At 36.1% G+C, this 21291-nt stretch overlaps 1 protein-coding gene across 4 annotated transcripts in view; it reads left to right on the top strand.

Moving 5' to 3' along the window:
- Positions 1-21291, top strand: part of LOC115634150 (terminal nucleotidyltransferase 5C) — an 83504-nt gene that overhangs the window by 17591 nt on the left and 44622 nt on the right. The window lies entirely within an intron of this gene.

Raw genomic sequence — 21291 nt, 5'->3', positions numbered from 1 at the left:
TCTTGTATTCCCCATTAATTTGCAACTAGCTATTGTTAACAGAATACTGAATACTGGTTTAATAAATTGTATATATACATTTTTTTTTTATAAAAAATACTATTATTAAATTGCTCAAAATTATGGAATACCTTTTCATACATCGACTGCATAAAACTACAATGTTATGTTATTGTCCACCCTTTCAATCCATGTTTCGGATCGATAATGTGCTTAAGCAATATTATAATATTTGTAAAATTCAAAATTGAAAATTATTTCAATATGACACTCACGTCCCACGCTCAGCTCTGCCTTACATACATACAATTAGATACCCAATTAACTGTTCGACTGCCAGTAATTGTAACTGAATGTTAACTTAATCAGTTTATACTATATTTGTAATTGTCTCTACGTTATATAGTTTTACTTGATATATAGTACTTAAGCTTCAATTAAACGTCACAGTGTTTGTACAATTTTCTGAGTCATCGTCATGTATTTTGCCAAAGCGATATCACGTGCGATTCGAAAAATTCCTGACATAAAAACACTTCAGAATAACTTCATCACAAGCTTACATTTCTAGTCAACTTCATTAATTTTTCAATATGAGCCACTGGAGCGCCTCAGAATGCGGATGTATACACATAGGTATGTGTGTATGTACACATGTATGTTGAAAACTTTGAAACGGACGTACTTATGAATGGCGCATTTACTCCAAATCATTTAACAATCTGTTCTGCTAAAGTTATTCTCCAGTTCTGTTGTTGTTGCTGTTGCTGTTGTTGTTAAATCTGGGTGTGCGTCGTTTTCTTATTGTTATGTATTTCACAAGCAAAACAAAAAAAAAAAAAGCAAAAACCAAACCGAAAAAACCAAAAATAATTTTTAGTTACGCTTGCGCATTAAGCGCCGCTAATTCTTTTACTGTTCATTGTGTGGCGGCTTCTCTATACCGCAAAAATGAGGTTGAAATACTGCCTTTGGCAAGGTCGTTTGACCAACAGACACGCACACACGCATACACTTCTTCGAGTACAGTCTATCCATACAGTTATGCATTTGGTTTCTATATCTGTTATAAACGGAACAAAACCAATGGCCAGATTTCGCCAAATTACAGTGCCAACAGGTGCGTTTATGCTTTTGTTAATGTTGTTACTTGTATATACTTGTATTTATTATTATTTTGTACCCCTTATTTGTTTTTATGTGACTTTTATTTGCTTGCTAATGCGCAAAAAGGCAGCATTGCGTGTTTATTTTAAAGTTTATAGAGCTTTTAATTGCACATAACTTCATAGTTTTACACACAGAGACGAACAAGTTCATACACGTATACTATACATAGTATGTACATACATTAAATATATACTATGTATCGTAAAATACTTGTACACCTACTTTGCTGAAGGGTTACAAGCTTATTTCTTAATTGTTGTTATTGTATTGGCAAACGGGCAAAACACAAATTCAGCTTTAATTAATGTGGAATTTATTATTGTAAGTGTTCACTTTACATTTCGAAGGCTTCTAAATAAATGTTGAAAATATAATGTGCACTGGAGCGTGAGAAGTATCGGCTACAAAACGATTTTTAGCTTCTTTTAACATTTTTAACATTTTCAACACAAGTTCTAAAATTTGCAAAAAACGATCCATTTTTTAAGTACATAGTATTTATACAGAATTGTGAATTCTATAACTCATAGAAAATCGAATTGAATAACTTTTTATTAATGTATTTTAATAATCAATCTGAAAACTTTTAAGAAATACTTAACAAATTTCTTTAAGCAAAACTTAAATTTATTTAATATCAAAATATATTTCTTTATTTATTCAAAGTCTGACAATTCTACGATATATATGAATGTATATTTATTGCTTTATTGTATCTCCTCTTTGTGAGATCCACAACAACTTATCAAAACGAAATACTTAAAACTTTCCTACACCTGGAGGAACATCGTGTTTAATCGGGCCTTAGATCAGATAATGGGCTGGCATGTCATTTCTCCCATGTCTTCAGTGTGTAGCTTGCAGAGTGATTTAGGTTGAGCATTATCTGATTATGTCTATTTCGGAAGCTACAGTAATGTTTCCTTGAATTTAAGATTGGACTCGTTAATTAATTGCTACATTGCTGGCACATGCCATATGGTGGCTTTATCAAATACTTATGACATTCCTTGAACTGTTTGTCTTAAGCATCTGCCCTTTTGAGTGCATGTAAGTCTTCTGTCAAGATATACGCCAAGATAAAGTCCATTATAAGCTAAGAAGAAGAACTGAAATGACAGTAGACTGTGATCTTGATCGATCCACAAAACTAAAATTGATTCACTTAAAATTCGTAGAACAAGAAAAAATAAAAAAATATACACGAAAACCTCTCCTTATAAGGAAACAAAGAAAGCTAACTTTTCAAATGATTTGCTCTTTTTGCACACGTTCCTCTGAAACTGAGGTTAAGGACACTGACCACTAAAAACCTTAAAATATATAAATTTGGGCATTAACAATGTATCTCCCCTACAGACATCTTTAGAGTATAGTTTTTAATAACCTCATGATTTGTTATAAAGTTGATTGTATTTATTTTTTGTGAACATTGTAATAATAACAGCAAAATTAATATAGAGAATAAAATATTTTACTTAACCCCTACAAAAAATAACAATGAATTATAAAAACACGTATTAAATAAGTTCAAAGCGTTGACATACAATTAAAAGTAATTGTGAAAGTAAAAGTAATATTGTTTCGATATTTTAATCAATGTTTCTTATACTAAATTAATAGGAAGAATTAATTTTTGTTAAAAAACTTGTTTTCTATAAAAAAGTTTAAAATTGAAATTATTACAAATTTGACTGCAAGACTACTTTAAGAAAACTCTGGCATTTTTTGATTATTCCGTATTGCCAGCACTTTCCTCAATAAAGACTGCCATTACTCTTTGAAATGGAAATTGGCAAAGATTTCGAATTCTTTTGCCGTTCTAAGATTTCTACTAATTTGTTGTTGAATGTGGTTAACGCGCATTATTTGTATATACAAACTATTTAGCATACACACATAACTGTAGGAATAGATTTATATATACTATACATATATATATATATATATATATATATATATATATATATATATATATATATATATATATATATATATATATGTATGTAAGTAAGTAGTGTGGCATTATATTGTACGCGCAAATTGAAACGCAAATTGCAAGAAATGAAAGGTAGTCGGAGCTCAAACATTTTTTTATAAGTATACTCGTACTACTACTACTATACTACTACTCTTGGCTAATGGAACCAAAAAACAACAGCAGAAACAACTACAAGAAGAAGAAAAACAACAGCAACAACAACAACAACAACAATGGGGAGTCAGTCAGCTAGCCAGATAGCCAGCCAGTAACCTTCAATGTCAATTCAATGCAGGTGGTGTGGCTTCAGCTCTCGGTCCAGCTTTCGGTTTTTGGTCAAAACGTTGGCGCACTTTGATTTATCTGTAACGCTTGTTAAATGCTCAAACAACACACACACACTCACACACACACAGATACTAGAAATGTACATATACATACAAATGCATAGTTACGTTGCGTACTTCAGCCAGTCATTGCTGCTGTTGTTGTTGTTGTTGCACCTATAAGTCTGGTTAATTGTTTTGATTTGCTTGGCTTATGTAATCGCATTACGTTGGTAAGTCTCGACGATCGATAGCTGCCGCTGCTGAATGAGATTTGGGTGGGTCGTGTTATGGAGTGTCTGGGTTCTATTTATTATATGAACCATAAGTAAATTGATATAGAATCTATCTGACTGACCGGCCTTATGTAACAACAATTGTTTGTGGCATTTCATGAACGACCTTAGGGCCCAAGGCAACTAACTGCATTGCTGCTCTTAGCTTAGATCCGGTTTGTGCATTTACTTTCCAATAAAAGTGTCTGAGCACAACATGGCAACAATTCGAAAATTAATTTTAATGTTGCTTCATTTGAATCCGAATATCGAGTTTGGGGAGATTCATGAAGAATTCTTCTTCTTCTTAATGAAAAATTAAAGTTTGCATTTTAGAAGTTTAACTATTTTATTTGATATAATATTTAATATTTATGTATGAAGTACTGTCTCTCTCTCTCGATCTCCCTTTATACTTATAATGATATATTCCTTATATCTTATGGGCAGAGAATAAAATATATAATACCTCATTTAATAGGGGTTGAGGCTATCAGAGAGAGAAGAAGAGGATATAAAAGGCACTGAATAGACACAGCAAGTTTTACTATTTTATTATTTCATTATATATCTGTATGAAGTACTGTCTCCATTTCGCTCCCTATCTCCCTTTATATATATTATAATGATATATGCCTTATATCTTATGGGCAGAGAAGAAAATACATAATATCTCATTTAATATAGGAGTTGAGGCTATCAGCAAGAGAAGAAGAGGATATAAAAGACACTGAATAGAGCAAGTTTTACTATTTTATTATTTCATTGTATATATCTGTATGAAGTACTTTCTTGATCTCCCTCTCTCCCTTTATATAAATTAATTTCCTGTGTATATAAGTAATTATTAAGTATATTGTAATCTGAATAACTATGTGAAGAAAAGCAAACTATCAGAACAGAACCGAAATCTACGACGTAAAACTGAAAAGAAAATAGATAGTTTATCAAAACTAACCTTTTGATAACCTAGTATATATTCTTAAATAAATAATAACTTTTTTACTGATTCATTGCCTATTTAAATATAATTTTGATTACGTACAATTTCTAGTTAAACCTTATCTATATTTGTAGGTGCCTAAGAATTATATGCCTTGATGGTTGTTAATAAAATGAAAATGGTTGCGTTGGGAATGTCTACAAGTATAATCAATTCTCAATGAAATATATCATTGCAGCTGCCCTCGCATTAATTGCACCTTAGATTTTCTTCACTTATATATGTACTATACATTTTGTTGTTGTTGTTATTGTTAAGCCAATCAATATGCATATGTAAGTATGTATATTATTCTTGTTGATTTATCTGGCTGCAGAGCGGCCACAACAGCCGCACCCAAAGCAACCCAAATTCTTGAGGCTGTTGTTTTGTTTGTTGTTTGTTTGTGGCAAGTGGTCGATTGTAAGTCGGTTTACTTTTCCAAAAGTTAAGCAGCACACCGATCAGGTGTACTCGAATGCTACTCGAATGTACGCTAAAGGATTACAGTTTGCTAGGCAAACAAATGTTTGTGCTTAAGTGCTGCTACTAGCTGCTGGCTGCTAGCTGATTGCGGCCTGCGTTGGCCAACAACATCAGCAAGAGTCGCAGCAGCAGCAGCAGCAGCAGCAGTAACAACAGCTTGTTGCAAATATGCAGCAACAACTGAACTGCACTGTGCCAAACTGGAAAGATTGGTTTCAGGTTTCAAGGACTTTCGGTGGACATTCACTTTTGACGCAGATACACAGAACCAACAGCCAACAACTAGTCGTTATCGTATATATGCATGTTTATGTGCACTATATGTATGTGTGAGCTTAAGCCAACTGACTGACTGACTGACTGACTGACTAACTGACTGACTGACTGGCACACTGCGCCGTATTTTATGCCAATTCAAAAATTCAAACTAAAAGCGTTCGCTCGAATGCAACTAAGCCGCAGTAACGACCACGAGAGCAGCGCATGAGACCAACCTGTTGTGGGCCTTAACAGAATTTTTGCATAAGTAACTGGACCAGTGTAGCACTAACAACAACAACAACAAAAACAACAATCAAACAGATAATACCACAAGTACTATTTACAAATTAATAAATACTAAGCTGTAAACAACAGCCAGTTAGTATGTTTTGAAAATTGTTTGTAAAGAAAGTTGTATATTCTTAAATATAGCTGGGGAATTCTCTTTCTCTCCTCTCTCTCTCTCTTTCTCTCTTGCTAACTCTCTTTCCAACTCTCTGTCATGAACTGAACTTGCCAAGAAGCTGTATTTCTTGCGCACTCTTTTATGCAAATATTTCGAGCGACTGACAAACACGCTTCAAGTGTTTTTTTTCTTGCGGCTCGTACATTTTTTGAAAGTAATCGTTGTTTTTGTTGCTGTAGCTGTGGCTGCTGCTGCTGCTGCTGTTGAAAAAGCAACGGTACTTTGTTTATTTGCATACTTTTGCTTAATGCATTCAATATTGTTGGTGTTGGTGTTGGTGTTGTTGTTGTTGCTGTTGTTGTTGTTGTTCTTGCTCCAACGCCCTGCAGCTCCACTACACTTGTTTCATTTGCTTTTGATGTTGCATTACACAATAATTTGCAATGCGCTCATCACACTTGTTGTTATTGTTGTTGTTTTTGTTTTTATTTGTATTTGTATTTCTTTTTATTGATGTTTGTAGAGAAGAGAGGAGAGGCCTTGGATAGGTTTTCTGGCCCACTGCAATTAAAAGGTGAAGCCAACGATTCAGTGTCTCATCCACATTTCGTTCTATTGCTGATTGGAACTTGTTTAAGCCAAGTGCAAACTTGATTCGTGCGCTTGTTGTGTGTGTCGTCGTCGCATCTGCAATTTTGACATTTCGAGTCAACCTTGAAATCAATTGCGAGACTCTGACATCTGAAGCAGCAGTCGAAGTCGAAGTCGAAGTCGAAGCAGTCGCAATCGCAATCGCAGTCGCAGTCGCAGTCGAACTGCTGCTCCTTAGGTAGAGTACATAAATTTATCATTTTATAAGCCTGCTGACAATGCAACTTTATGTGATGATTTTTATACATACATACATACATACATACATATACGTATATACTATATACCCATAAGCGGGTAGAGTAGGAATATAAGTAGGTGAGGTTAGAACTTCAAGTTTGTGCTGAGATTTGCAGCAAGTCGTGAAGATGAGAACTTGTTGTTGCTCTGCACTTCTTTCTTGGCTAAGCTAAGTGTGTCCAACAGTTGACCACAATATTAATAATAACAATAATAGCAAGCAAATATTGAGCTGGCTAACAAAATGCCGAAACAGCTGTGCACATGCCGCAGCAGCAACAATAACTGAAACAACAACTACAACAACAACCACCACAATGATGATGAATGCCACTTTAAAGGTCACTTGGCTCGGTAGGCGAATGCCGTTGGCATCTTTGGCTTTGACATTGCAGAAATGTGTGATAATAAGGTATACATATGGGACTGCGGCTGCGGTTGTGTGCTTGCATGTGTGTGTGTGTGTGTGTGTGTGTGAACTCTGCACTTTTCGCTGCGCAATTTTCTAATGCCTATCTACCACTCACACTTACCGCGCGATAAGACAGCCAGCCGCCCGAGCTTTCACTCCATGCGCGCCTTTGAGCGCCTAACTTCACTTTCACTCAAAATTATTATCGAAGCATGCGCCGCAGAGCTGCCGCCGCTGCCGCCGCTGCCGCCGCTGCCGCCGCTGCTGACAAAGTTTTGAGTTATACTCGTGCTGTGAAAATGTTTGGCCATATGTTGCTTGCTTAGCTACTACTGCGTATTACCGCATCGCTTTACGCGTAGGCGTGCGCATTTTGCTAGCACATTCCATGGCCGCTTCTTTGAGCGAAGGTCAACGAAGGACTCACAATCGCGCCCGAAAGTATGTTGTGAAATTCGTATTCGTGCTGCTTTTTTCCTCAACTTCCGGTGCACGCACACTTTTGCTCTCTCGCTGAGCAGTCTCTCTCTCTCTCACTCTCTGTCTTTCGCTTTTACAACCACTTTCTCACACTCTCGCAAATTTTTATGAATGAAATGCAGGCGGCATGAGAGCTTCGCCAACCTACGACAAAGTCCAGTCGACGCCACCGCCTCTTTTTGCATGAATGAATGACGCAGTTCGTGGCGTGCATGTGTGTGTGTGTGTGTGTGTGTGTATGTGTGGCACCATTCACAATGACGTCAGCATGCGTAATATCTACTTGTACATCCTATCCCGGCAAAATTGTGCGTGGGCGTGCAAGCGTGATTTTGAATAAATAGGTAACTGCTGATGCTTTTGCTATCGCAAAAACCGTTAGATAACAAAATGCTTTTCACCCACAGTATATGGCGCAAGTATTCTGACCAGCCCAATTATGTCAGCATGTTTCCTTTACTCGTATGCTATAAATAGATAGTTTTTAATATCATTTTATAATTTAATAGCATTTTTAATATCAATATCTGCATTTAGTTTCAAACAAAACTGTTAAATGGTCAAAAAAAAGTCTCATTTTAAAATTGCAATTTTCTGTAAAAGGAGTTCCAGCTGTCCAACCATTACAAGCAATGTATTCTAAATGGATTCATAACTGAATGCTTTATGCTTACTGTTTATTTTCTACCTCCTCATCTTAAGTGTATAAAGGGAAAAGTTCTGCATTTCCTTGAGTAACAAATAAAGTTGCAGTAGAATATTAACATTTACTGCAGGTGTCTTATCTTAATAGTATAGTTATTTTCTCTACCAACCAGCAAAGACTTAGATATATTTTTTTTTTGTGCATCTATTAAAGGTCCTTTTAGATATCAATTGACGGCGATTACCAAGCAACACCTTTGACATTGACCTTTCCGAAGCACATGTCCACAAGAGAAGCTTGCCTCATCCCTACTCTCAAACAAAGTGCAAACTATATGCGTATCAATTGTCCTTTGTTGTGCGGCCACCTAGTAATGTAATCAAATCACGGCGCGGCCATTGCCTGTTGACATGAGTATGACTACTTAAAAGGCTTTTAGAGCACAGCCTTTGTGTTGGCTAATGCAATTTGACTTTGGCTAAAAGCCCAATTAGCCAATATGTCGTCCTCTCTTGTGGCCGCTATATTCTATCTCTCTGTGAACAGGCAACATTTTTTTTTAATTCTTTATTTTTCTTGAATGTTGATTCTTGGTTAGTCGACATTATGCGTAACAAGCATGGCTAACATGAAATGCGCACGTGGTGGTAATTACTTACCTAGCCAGCGGCACAGCTACCACCAGAGCCACCGTTTACGGCTGCCACTCGACTTGTTTGCTCGCCGGTTACGTAATCCGCAAGTTAAACTTAAATTGAACTTAATTGAATGTTATTGTTATTGCCCATGATGGTCTTGGCCAGCGCCGCTAAGCCCAACCGTCACCTACATCCACAACCACAACGAAATCGACGCCCACACCCATCCAGATTCTGATGCTGATTTCGATTTCGATTTCGAGCACGGGCTACAGCATGTGAGACCCACAGATTGTGAGTGCAACGGCAGGCGCGCCCTTTTCAGGCGCCTTTACAACTACGCCCCCCCGATGAAAGCAACAAAAGGAACAGCTTAGTGGTTGCCAGCCTGCCAGCCTGCCAGCCATCCGGGCTATTTGTCTCTTATACGGGGAACAACAAGCGCAACAAATAGCGTCCAGTGCACAGTGGCACCTCTTGCAGACATTGTGAGCTAAAAACCAAACGAATAGAAGTCCAATTCGACTCTCAACATTGTAAAGACAAAATAAATATAAGTAATTCTGATACCAATCAATTCTTGAGAAATTTTTATTCTCAAACATCTTTTAAATAAAGTTTCAATACAGTTTCGTTATTTTTTTTTTTTTTATCATTTACAAGTATATGCCATTATAGCACTGAACGGAATTGCTTTGTCAAATTCAAAATTATGTAAAAGCTGTGGAATCAAAATCGTGCGAAATAAATCGAAAAGAACTCTAACATTGTAAAAACTAAATAAAAACCAATCAATTATTGACAAATCTTTATTTTCGAACATATTTTATTGAAAGTTTCAATCTAGTTTCGTTGTATTTTTGAATATTTATATATCATATAAAATTATTGAATATTTCTTCGATTGACTAAATTTTAAGTTATATACTAAAGGCCGTGGTATAAACTGACAAATTGTGAATAAAAATCGTGCGAAATCGAAAAGAATTTCAATTCGGACCTCAACATCATAAAACCTTAAATAAGTAATTCTGATACAATTTGAATTCCAATCAATTATTGACTAATTGTTAATCTCAAACATATTTTATAGAAAGTTTCAATCCAGTTTCGTCGTATTTGTGTCATTATAGCATTTTTGAGAATTCATTTGATTGACTAAATTCTAAATACTTGTATATATTTGATAATTAAAGCCACGATATAAACTATTTCTTAATTCGTTTATTGGGTTTTCTTTTTAAAGCGTGATTGAGTTTGTGTCTTTCCTTTAATATTCCCGATTGCATTTACTATAAACAGGTCTATTAATGCCTGTAGGATTAGGATTGCTGAAATATATTTTTTATAGTGCTTCATTATTTTAGTCCAATACCTACAATATGCTTTTCATAAATGTGTGATGTGAAAAGTAACTGTTGTACTCGTTCCGCTCAAATATTAGCCCATTGTGTTGCGGTTTTGCGTGGGCGCCTGTCGGCTGCCTCGGGCTTTGTGTGCTGTTGTGAAGATAATGGTCCAAGCCATTGTTCTGGGCGCCATCGAGAACAACAACATTAACAAAACAGCGAAGGCAACAGGGCATCGATTTTTCATTACCGTCGAGACGCTCGCTGGCGTCAGCAGCACCAAGGATGCGCAGGACTGCAAAGGATGAGTAGCTGCCGCAGCAGCTGTTGAAGCCAACTCTCCATTTCTCATCCGTGCCAGCTTCTTTTTAAGGTTCATTTGGCCCTTTTGCGTTGTATTTGCGTTGGCGAAATCCCATTATATGTACAAGTATATATACTTGACTTCTTTTGCGTTTTTTCGTTCTTTTCATCTGTTTTCATCATCCTTGTGTCATCCAATTGCCCACGCAGAACTGCGAGGACTTCTATTTTTAGAGACACAGTATTCGCAAATAGAAAAGTAATAAGAATAAGTCAAGTGTGCAAAAGAGTTTGTGCCTGGTTAGTTGCTCAACTAAGTGGGTTGCTTGGTTGCTTGCTTGTTGGCGGTTGTGTGCATCATTTGATCGTTTGGTCGTTTGGTCGTTTGCTCGCCTGATTAATCCCCAATTCATATATATTTATATATATACATGTGTGTGTACATACTCCTATACTTGTATACTATGTGTGGGCTTCTAACGCCTTCGAGCATGTGTGTTCTGGCAACGATAAAACTTTTGACGTTAATTTGCCGCTCTATCTGACAAATATGTTGCACTTCATGTCAGTGAGTGAGTTGCGCACATAATTGATTAGCAGCTGTCATTATTTACTCTATACTGTACTATATATATATATATATACAATATGCACAACTGATTTGCAATGATTTGTGTACAAGTATAACCGATTTGTCGATGGCATGACTGATGCAGCTGCTGTTACTTTTGCCTTTTCCTTTTCCTATTCGTCGCCTCAGATTCAATCTGTTCAGCCTGTTGCATAAGTGCCCGTTGTTGCCACAAATAGCAGCCATACACATGGTGACTGACAGGCTGACGCCAGATGCGCGCCAGGACATCAATTTTATGGACTGCTTGACGCAAATCGCTAGCTCTGGTGGGCTTCAAATATGTACACTACACTGGAAAACAAGAATTCAAGAAAGTGTTTTTTAGTGTTTATTAAAATTTCTTTCCTGTTGATTCGTGGGTTTGCCATGGATTAGCAAAAATACGGTTTCTTTTTAAAGAACACTAGAATACTTGTAATCTTACAACGCTTCGAGCGCCTTTTAAAAATTAAATTTAAAGTAATTTCCATTGCACGATGCGGTTCCCAATTCACAATCCCAAGCTGAGAAAAGAAGTATATTTGAATTTTTTATTATACATAGCTAAATACTCAATGGGATTTGAGCTTCCTTTTCGCTTTTGTGTTGGTTCAATTCCTTTCTTTTACCGTGAGAAGGATAAGGCTGTAAGATAGCTTCTAAATTGTAAAACACTTTTCCCCATTTCTCTAGCAATTTGTGAACAGGAGGGAGCTCCCGTTAACATTAACATAACTAATTATGCAGGTTTGTGGCACCGATTTCTCCTTCTCCAAAGTAGTAGTATTATGTTGCTCAGCTCTTAATAATTTATATTTTACAAGCCCTCTAATTAAGTGATTTCACAATGTACTTGTATATGTGATTTCTTTAAATTTCGGGGGTAGCTTTCTCTATTTAGCGAGTAATGATGGAAAGTTCTACTACGGCAATAGATATTTTCTCTTTGAATCGAAGAGACAGTTTAGGAAAGTAGCAGAGCCAACCAAATGTTCAAGAAAAACTCTTTAATACTCTATAATGCTACATCGTATAATATAAATGATTTGTGCTTGTTGAAGAGCCATTCAATTGGATTCTTTTTCAGAAATTTATTTATTTATTTCTGACAAATATCTGTCAATATCTTAAACATAAAACATAACATAGCATAAAAACATACGGGTTATACATTCCGTTATTAAAGAGAAAAACAATAAAAACAAAATAAAATTAAATAGATTACAATAATTTTTAAAAAAGTAACGATTTTAAGTAGCAATAAAAAATATTATTCAGACCTTAAGAAATTAAGTATGCATGATTTAATCGAACTGACAGAGCTCTCATGGCCAAAGAGATGGCTCAATTGATTATAGTTACTACATAGAACCCGAAACGAACTGAATTAGCTATTGAAGAAATGCTGCGTCGACGACTTTTTATACCCTGTACCCAAAGGGTGAAAGGGTATACTGGTTTTGTGCGAATGTATGTAACAGGCAGAAGGAGGCGTGGCAGACCCCACAAAGTATATATATTGTTGATCAGGATGAGAAGACGAGTCGATATAGCCATGTCCGTCCGTCCGTCCGTCTGTCCGTCCGTCCGACCGTCCGTCTGTATGAGCGCAAGGATCTCAGAAGGTACAAGAGCTAGAATAACCAAACTTGGTATCGAAGTTTTCCCAAGCCCTAGGCAGATCAAGTTCGTTTTTTTATTTTGATACACCCCCCCACTCCCCAGCAATTCGTGTTTTTATACCCTGTACCCGAAGGGTAAAAAGGGTATATTAGGTTTGTGCAAAGTATGTAACATACAGAAGGAAGCATCTCCGACCCCATAAAGTATATATATTCTTGATCAGCATGACGAGAGAAATCGATCTAGACATGTCCGTCCGTCTGTCCGTCCGTCCGTCTGTCCGTCCGTCTGGATGAACGCGAGGATCTCAGAAACTATAAAAGCTAGAATAACCAAAGTTGGCATCCAGATTCTCCTAGGTCCGAGTAAAGACGAGTTTATTTTATTTTTTGGAATTTTCCCCCCCTTCCCCCGCTACAGAATTTCGTCAATAGCGTCCACATTTCAAATGCTACATAAACCAAACTTTGCACACATAATTTATATATAATTGTCTACTGTTGTATAAAATTTTATTTAATTCGGTCAATTCTAAGAAAGGTTATTAGCAAAACAAATTCTCGCCAGTACAACCCCAACAAACTGCAGTAACAAGTTCGCTCTTCTTCTTCCTCTTTTTGCTGCTGCTATGGGCGCATATAACTCAGTGACGGAAGTTTACATGGGTACAGGGTATTACACTGTCGGGCTTGCTCGACTGTAGCGTTCTCTCTTGTTTCTTATAACTTCCGTAATTCTCGGAATTTTGAAATCAATTTTGGTAGGTACATCCAGTTAGTACTAATGTGGCCGTGTGCCATCATGATAGGTCAATTGTGAAGAAAGTTATAGCCATAAATAAAATCGCTGCCCGCAGCTGTTGTTGTTGCTGCTTTGGTTCAACTTTGTGCTGCATACATACACGCATATAAACACGCATAGGTACGTGATGTAAATTTATGCTGTTTAAACTGAACATAAACATGTATTCTAATTTAATTAAATTAATTAATTAATTCATTCATTTTTTTAATAATTTAATTTTATTTAAATTTTTTTTTTTTTAATTTTTCTTTTTTGTGGAGAGTACAGGCTATTTTTTCTATCTTGTTAGCACTCAGTTCGGTTGCGTAGTGTAGTAGATTATTATTTTCATTATACTATATGTAGCTGTTCGAGGGCTGTTCCGAAATTTACGCTCCAACAATTCCAAATGTAATTTGCCAAAACCACGGCTTGGCAACAACCAGATCAGCAACAACAACAACAGCAACAACTCAAGAACTGTCGCACATTCATTATGCACACATCAACTTTCAATTTTTAGTGTGCCACCAAGCCCAAATGGCAATAATTGTTGTTGGGGGCTGTAAATTCGTCTAACCATATGTAGATATATATATATATATATATATATATTCTATATGTGCAGTATATTTATGTGTGTGTGTGTGTGTGTGTTTATGGGTGTTAAGCTTGTATTATCAAATTGGTTCATGGACATTCTTGTGCGTTGCTTTCAATGCAATTGCTGGCCTGACAATCGCTTCCAGTGGTCGCCGCTCGTTAACGGAGGCTGCATGCAACGAAGGCGTTGTCGTTGTTGTTGCCATTGTTGTTGCTGCGGCAGTGACAACAACAACAATAAGCCAAGCGAAGCCAAGCCAAGCGGTACTTGCAACCAGTTCGCTTGGCCAAAACCAAAACCATTCTAATACGATGTTAGGCCAAAGTGAGCGTGAACACGCGTGTGCAAGTGCCAGCGATATGTTTTTAAGTACATATCTCTCTATATACATACATACTTATACTATATAGAAATATATAAATGTGTGTGTGTGCATTGTGCATGTTGTGCTTTAGAGCTGCCCTTGGAGTCGTTTCTTGACGTGCCACACAATTAAGGTCGCCTGCAAGTCGTCGTCGTCGTCGTCGTCGACGTTGCTTTGGTTCTTGGCTCATAAATTTGTTGCAACGCCAACGCCAACAACGCGCTTTAAAATGAAACGTGTCTGGCATGCAGGATGCTTCTTATCGATGATGCTACTCCACGCCAAGTCAAATGAACAACAACTGACTGTCCGACTGTCTGAGTGCCTGATTGCCTGACAAACTCACTTACCGACTGCCTGACTAACCGTTGTGTTGACGCTGCGTATACGTAATGCGCCGCAAGTGTTTACTGCTGACTTTCACTTTTTTTCTTGCATTTTTGCATTTTTGCAATCGCTGATTCTTGCATAAGCCGAATAAAATAAATTTGAAATGAAATTGAAATTGTTACTGTTATACTCATAGTAAAAATTCTTTATAAATCATTTACAGTGCATATAGGACGGAATATGAACATTTAAACTTATAACTTCAATAAAAGCAATGAAGGGTACACATTTAAATTTTCTTGGAAACGAAGTACAACGTTTTTTAAATATCCAGCACGCAAAACAATAATAATTGAGAATCATTCCTTTTTAAGAATTTTGCTTTTTGTTTAGAAGAACTTAGGTGCTATGATACTGTACATAGTTTTGTTTCAAACTCAAATTGGCTGTAAATGTTAAATCAGTTGTGTAATAGGATTTGAATGGACAGCTGAATTTTGGAAACAACACGAGTTTATTTTTTTATTTCCCCTACATAACACCAAAGCTACTTAATTATCTACTTTTATTCCAAAATTTCATAAAAATCGGTCAATTCTAACTAACATTTATTTATTTATTTAATATTTATTAATCTAAACTTAAAAAAAGAAGGCCTATTAGTTCCTCCGACACGTTAGCGGAGTTTTATTTGTCATTTGGATAGGTATGCCCCGATTCACAGCCATATGTTGTTAGAGTCACTATCGACCTGAAAAACTAAAAAAATAGATATTAGAGAAGAAAACTTATAGTAATTCTACTGAAGACATATCTAGATTAAGTAAGGCAGAAAGAGAAAAAGGAACAGAAAGCGAAAGAGGAACAGAAAGAGAAAAAGGCCACATCCGTTCATCCGTCAGTATGAATGCTAGGATCTAAGTACTTCGCAAATGAAGTTTGTGTTTTATATTATTAATTAACCCAATTTAGAAAATTATATTTAAACATTTTTTCTTTTTTGTTGCCTTCTGACCTTCTGACTACACCTTCAAAATAGAGGAAGAAGGTGAAGAACTTGAAATAAATTAGTGTTTGAAACCTAATTAATTCGCTTTATAAATAGAAATATGATCAAATTTGTTGTATAAAATGTACAAATAAAAGTTTGTAGTTTTAATTTGGGCGTACATAAGGGGATAATCAAAAGATTGGGAATTTTAAAATTGTAAAAACAATTTTTTATGTTTTATAAAATGTAAAACTTAGAAATAGAAAGAAAGTAGAAAAATACAAATACAGCTTTAACTAGGAGTTTAGTCTTCTTTTACTATTTCTTTATTTATTTTTTTTATAAAATGTAAAACTTAGAAAGACAAAAATAGAAATAAATAAAAAAAATAAAAATAGAACAATGCAAATACAGCTTAAACTAGGAGCTTAGTGTTATTTAATTATTCATTTCATTTAGTTATTAATTATTTATACTTTATAAAAATCTATTGACAAGATGTGACCTGCTTATCACTATTCTTCTTCCTTTTCTTCGCCGTTTAAGCAGGTGTCTTGCAAACCAATTGGAATGCTTTTTATTTGTGTACTTCATTTAATTATTAATTATGTATGCTTTATAAAAATCTATTGACAAGGTCAGCAGGATGTGACCTCTTCAGCCTCCTTCTCACGAATCTTCTTCCTTTTCTTGCAAAACAATTGGAATGCATTTTATTTGTGGGACTACTGCTTCAAGCCAAACTAACATTCATAATAATAATGATAATATATCATTCATATAATGATAAATAAGTTTACTATATACTTGTACATACAAACATACGAAATGTCTGCCTAATTCTGTTTTTACACGGTAGATTGGCTCCAGAAACAACCGCGTAAAAGAAGGCATTGAGCATATGCAAGAAGAGGTGATTGGTACCTTATCTCTAAAGAAATATATGTATATGCAAGTTTTTAGTTTTCAAATTCGTGTTAAAAAAGACCGTGTAAAAACAGAATTAGGTGTATATATAGTACATATGTAGTTTTGTCGCTTCATCATCCATGAACATGAACAATTGTTAGGCCCAGCACTTTCGATTTGCGCGCAAGTAAGTGGAGAGCCAAGCCCAAAACTTATCTGCAGCCTCTTGGGCGGGCGTCCGTCCATGTTTTATGCGGTTTAATTAATAAGTCTTAGTGATTTAGAGTTGAATTTGATCTCTTTTCGTTACACCCTGTACGAGTAATATTTCAACAATTCACTTTGCATTCAAATAGCAACTAAAAAAGCAAACGACATTCTTAAGTTGCTGGCAGAGTTGCGGCACAGCAGCAACCGCAGCAGCCGCAGCAGCCGCAGCAACGACAACAGCAACGACAACAGCAACGACAACAGCAACAACAATAACAACAAAACCAATTACAATAACAGTTAAAAGCCAACACCCAACTTGGCGCTGCGCTTGTAAGACTAGGCGTTGTTGCATTAGACTGCACTTTAGTTTGCAGTTTTACTTTTAGATCAAGAGCCAAAGACTAGCAAATAACTAAACCAGTCTTGAAAGGTGTCTTGTCTAGTGTTTATTGTTGTTGTTGTTGCTGTTGCTGTTGCTATTTTCTTAGCTTTGCGAGGCAAGGCAAGGCAAGGCAAGGCAATAACAACAAATGAAAACCAAAAGTAAAGTGAAACATTTTGGCCAGCAGCAACCACAACAGCAACGACAACAACAACAGCAACAACAGCAACCACAACAGCAACAACAACAACAACAACAGATCGGCAACAAGTTCTACAAACAGCGAATGGGCTTCAGCTTCAATTTCTGTTTCGGTTTCTGCGATGTTGGCGACGACGGCTCATTCAAGCGTGCCGCTATCGAGTCAATGCTGAGACATGGACGGCTGTTTGTGGCTAAGTGGGGGTTAAGTGGGCAGTGGATGGGTGGGAGGTGGCGAAGGTGTAGAAGGGAAGGGGTGGTGGGGGGGTGGCGGAGGTTTGTGCTGTGCAAAAAGCATTGATACAATTTATAAATGACTTTGCTTTGTAGCTGTTATGGTTATAGCTGTTGCTGCTGCTGCTGCCGTTGTTGTTGTTTTGTCAATATTAATTTTTATTTGCGATTTTGGTATTCGTAGTCAGATTTCAGTGCATAAAATAGCAATTTTGAATGTTTCTTGTTTTTGTTGTTGCTGTTCTTTTTTTTTTTTTTTGCTTGACTGCGTGCATGCCAGTTTGTATTCGTATTTATGTATCTATGTGGTGAGTGTGTGTGTTTGTGTGTGTGTGTGAAGCACTTTTTGAAAATCGAAAGCAAGGTCTTTTCTGCGCAAACACGCAGACAAGTCAGCCAGTCAGCCAGCCAGCCAAGCCATAAAGACATAAAGACAAACATACAAAATACGCTTCTGACTAGTGCCGTTTTTTCTTCTTCTTCTTCCCCTTCTTGCCGTCCACGTCCCCGTGCCCATCACCATCCTCTTCCTTTTTTCACATTTTATTGTTTTGTTTTTGCTTATTTGTTGTTGTCTGTAGTGTTTGGTTTCTTCTCCTCTCTTCTTTTTGCTGTTAAGCTACAATTTTATTTTAGAACGTAATTTATTAATTAGTTGTCCCTGCTGTTGTTGTAGTTGTTGTTGTTGTTGCTACAGGCTATGCCCCAAACACCTGTCACATGCCTGTGCCACGAATATGCGTTTCTACGGCTTTGGCACAACTATTTTTATCAAAATATATTTTGACGACTCTGTGTTCCCTCGCAAACATGCAAACAAAATAAAAACCAATCGAGTATAAGGGGCAGACAACACATACATACAAGTACTTACAAATACAATGGCTGGCATTTGAATAGGTACACCAAGCTATCTGCACATGGAATGCTATCTTCAAATGCTAGAAATGCTTTCTAATTATGATTTGAGCGCAATCAGAGAATTCTATTTTAAGCTGACGTTCGACTAAATGCCTAATTGCCTCGAACATAAATTAATTCTTATCTATTGGAATTAGCTAATGTACTTCAGCACTCGAATACTTAGGGTGATTCTTTTCTTTTTGTCAAATTTGTAACCAGAAAGTAGACGTGGCGAGTCCAACAAAATAGGAATGTACACATACTATATGTTTGCCAAAGTCGTTCAATGTTTTCATTTCTGAAACAGATACGAGCGGGTATTAAGAGTTGACAACAAGTTTATGTTTTGGTTTTCAAAAGCGTTCTCCTGGTGTCTTTTGAATATAATAAGCAATGCAAGGATATCATTAAATGTAGATATTTACAAATAGTGCGGCTTAGAATCATCAATAAAGGGCGTGCGTGCAGATAGTTTCTAACAATCTCATAGCAAACAATGAACTATCAATAAAATATAAAAAAGTAATAAATAAATAATGTTTGTCCGGATCTGTCTGGATGAACGCATAGTTTTCGGGTACTACTGACCAAACTTTGTATGTAGGTTCTTCTAAATAGTTCCTAGGCAGCACGAGTTTCATTCCCCATATACAAGTATTTCAGGGCTACAACAACAGAATATTGCAGACGTCAACTTTAAAGCTCTTCCTCTTTTAAAAAAAATTTATTTCATTCTTTAATTGTAAGCATTTTTATTGATTTTGGTGTTTCTGTTTGTTACACCTAGAAGAAAGAATTTTAGGCCATATCGAATTATTATAGGCACTTCCATATGCAGTAAGTATGATTAGCGATTACGAAATGAATCCACATCGAGATATCCGTCCGTCCTGTATCTGCCTTTATCATTTACTACATATTCCACTATTTTACAAATACCCTAATGATACTTTATATTTAGGCCGAATACAGGTGACATTTTGTGACGCTAAAAATGTTATATTTATTTCTAATTTTTTTTAAATTAAAAAGCAGCAGCTTAGGTAAAACAATATGTATAAAAGTTATAAAAGGGCCTTATAAGTATTAAAAATAATATATATTAAGACCTTATAAGTATTATTGAAATATCTAATCAAACTGCAATAATATTTACAATAATAAAAGCCTTCGACTCGCTGGAGGCATTTTATAGCGTAGCTTTTAATTTAATTTGACGAGCAGAATTGTTGCTTTGTCGTCTTACCAATGGACTTAATTGAACTCGCAAGAGTGTTGTGGTCAATAATTTACTTACTTTTTATTACTTTCAAATTTATTTTCGGCGCACTGAAATCAATATTTCCCATAAAGGGCTTAAAGCCAACATGCAAAGCGAGTGTTATCCACTGAAGCCAATTGTTGTTGAGCATTTAGCAGATAGATAGATATTAAAGAAGCAGCCAGCAAATAAATAGTTTGTTCTCCCTTGTTTGTTCTCTTGCGCTTTTAAATGCTTTTCATATTTTCTGTAAAGGTATTGTAGATGCTGTGTTGTGTAGGTTTTTGCAATCATACTCGTATGTAAGTATTATTGTTTGTCATGACGCGAGTGTAAGGGCGTGTTTGTTCTCGACACGTGTCGCTGCTGGCATCAGTGTCAGTGTTGTCGTCATCAGCGTCTAATTGCAATTAGCGCAAGCAGCAAGCAACCACAACAATGGGAATAGCAACAATAACACTAGCAACAGCAACAGCAATATCAACAACAACACCCGAAACAGCTGCTATCTTTGTCGTTGTTGTTGCGTCCTTTTAGGCGACAGCCAGAGCAGAGGAGAGAAGCAATTTGACATTACCGATAAGCTAGACAACAAATGCATCCAAATATGTTCGCAATGTTTATATACATGTGTACATATGTACATATATACTCGTATATGCGTGTGTGTGTGTGTGTTGGTGTTGCGTTTGCTTTGCGCGCTGATAAACACAGCAACAGCAGCAGCAACAACAGCAACAGCAACAACATTTCCAAAACAACATCAGCAGACACGCCCAAATGGAATTCATAATGGAACTCATAGCGTCCGATCATGGCATTAATTGATGTTGGCCAAGGTGTGGAAGTTTTACAATTTATAAGCAGTATGTAGGTTTTTTTTATTTTTATTTATGAGTAACAGGAGCTTGAAAACGTAATTAGTGTAATTATCGATAGCAAACACTGAAGAAACGTCTGTTCTCTATAAATACAATAATGGCTCCAATTAATGATCTACTTGTATAAAAACAAAATTGTTGCTCCTGTCTATTGCTACAGGTGTCAGAGAAGTGCCAGCCCTGTAGGTGGAAGCGATGAACAATTATATAACATTTCCAACAGTACTTATACAATATGGGTTCCATCGATATTAGTATTTGATATTTTTCCAAAACAGAACAATTACAATTTAGTTCGAATACTTTAGACATTTTATCTGTTCATAGCAGACAACTGTCGAAATAGAAACTTAATTTACTTGAAGAATATAAGTTATTTTGGAATCGAGCTAA

The sequence above is a fragment of the Scaptodrosophila lebanonensis genome, unplaced genomic scaffold (genome assembly GCF_003285725.1).
Source record: "Scaptodrosophila lebanonensis strain 11010-0011.00,11010-0021.00 unplaced genomic scaffold, SlebRS2 tig00000001-arrow-pilon, whole genome shotgun sequence".
Classification (NCBI taxonomy): Eukaryota; Metazoa; Arthropoda; class Insecta; order Diptera; family Drosophilidae; genus Scaptodrosophila; species Scaptodrosophila lebanonensis.
This window is presented reverse-complemented; position numbering and strand designations above follow the sequence as displayed.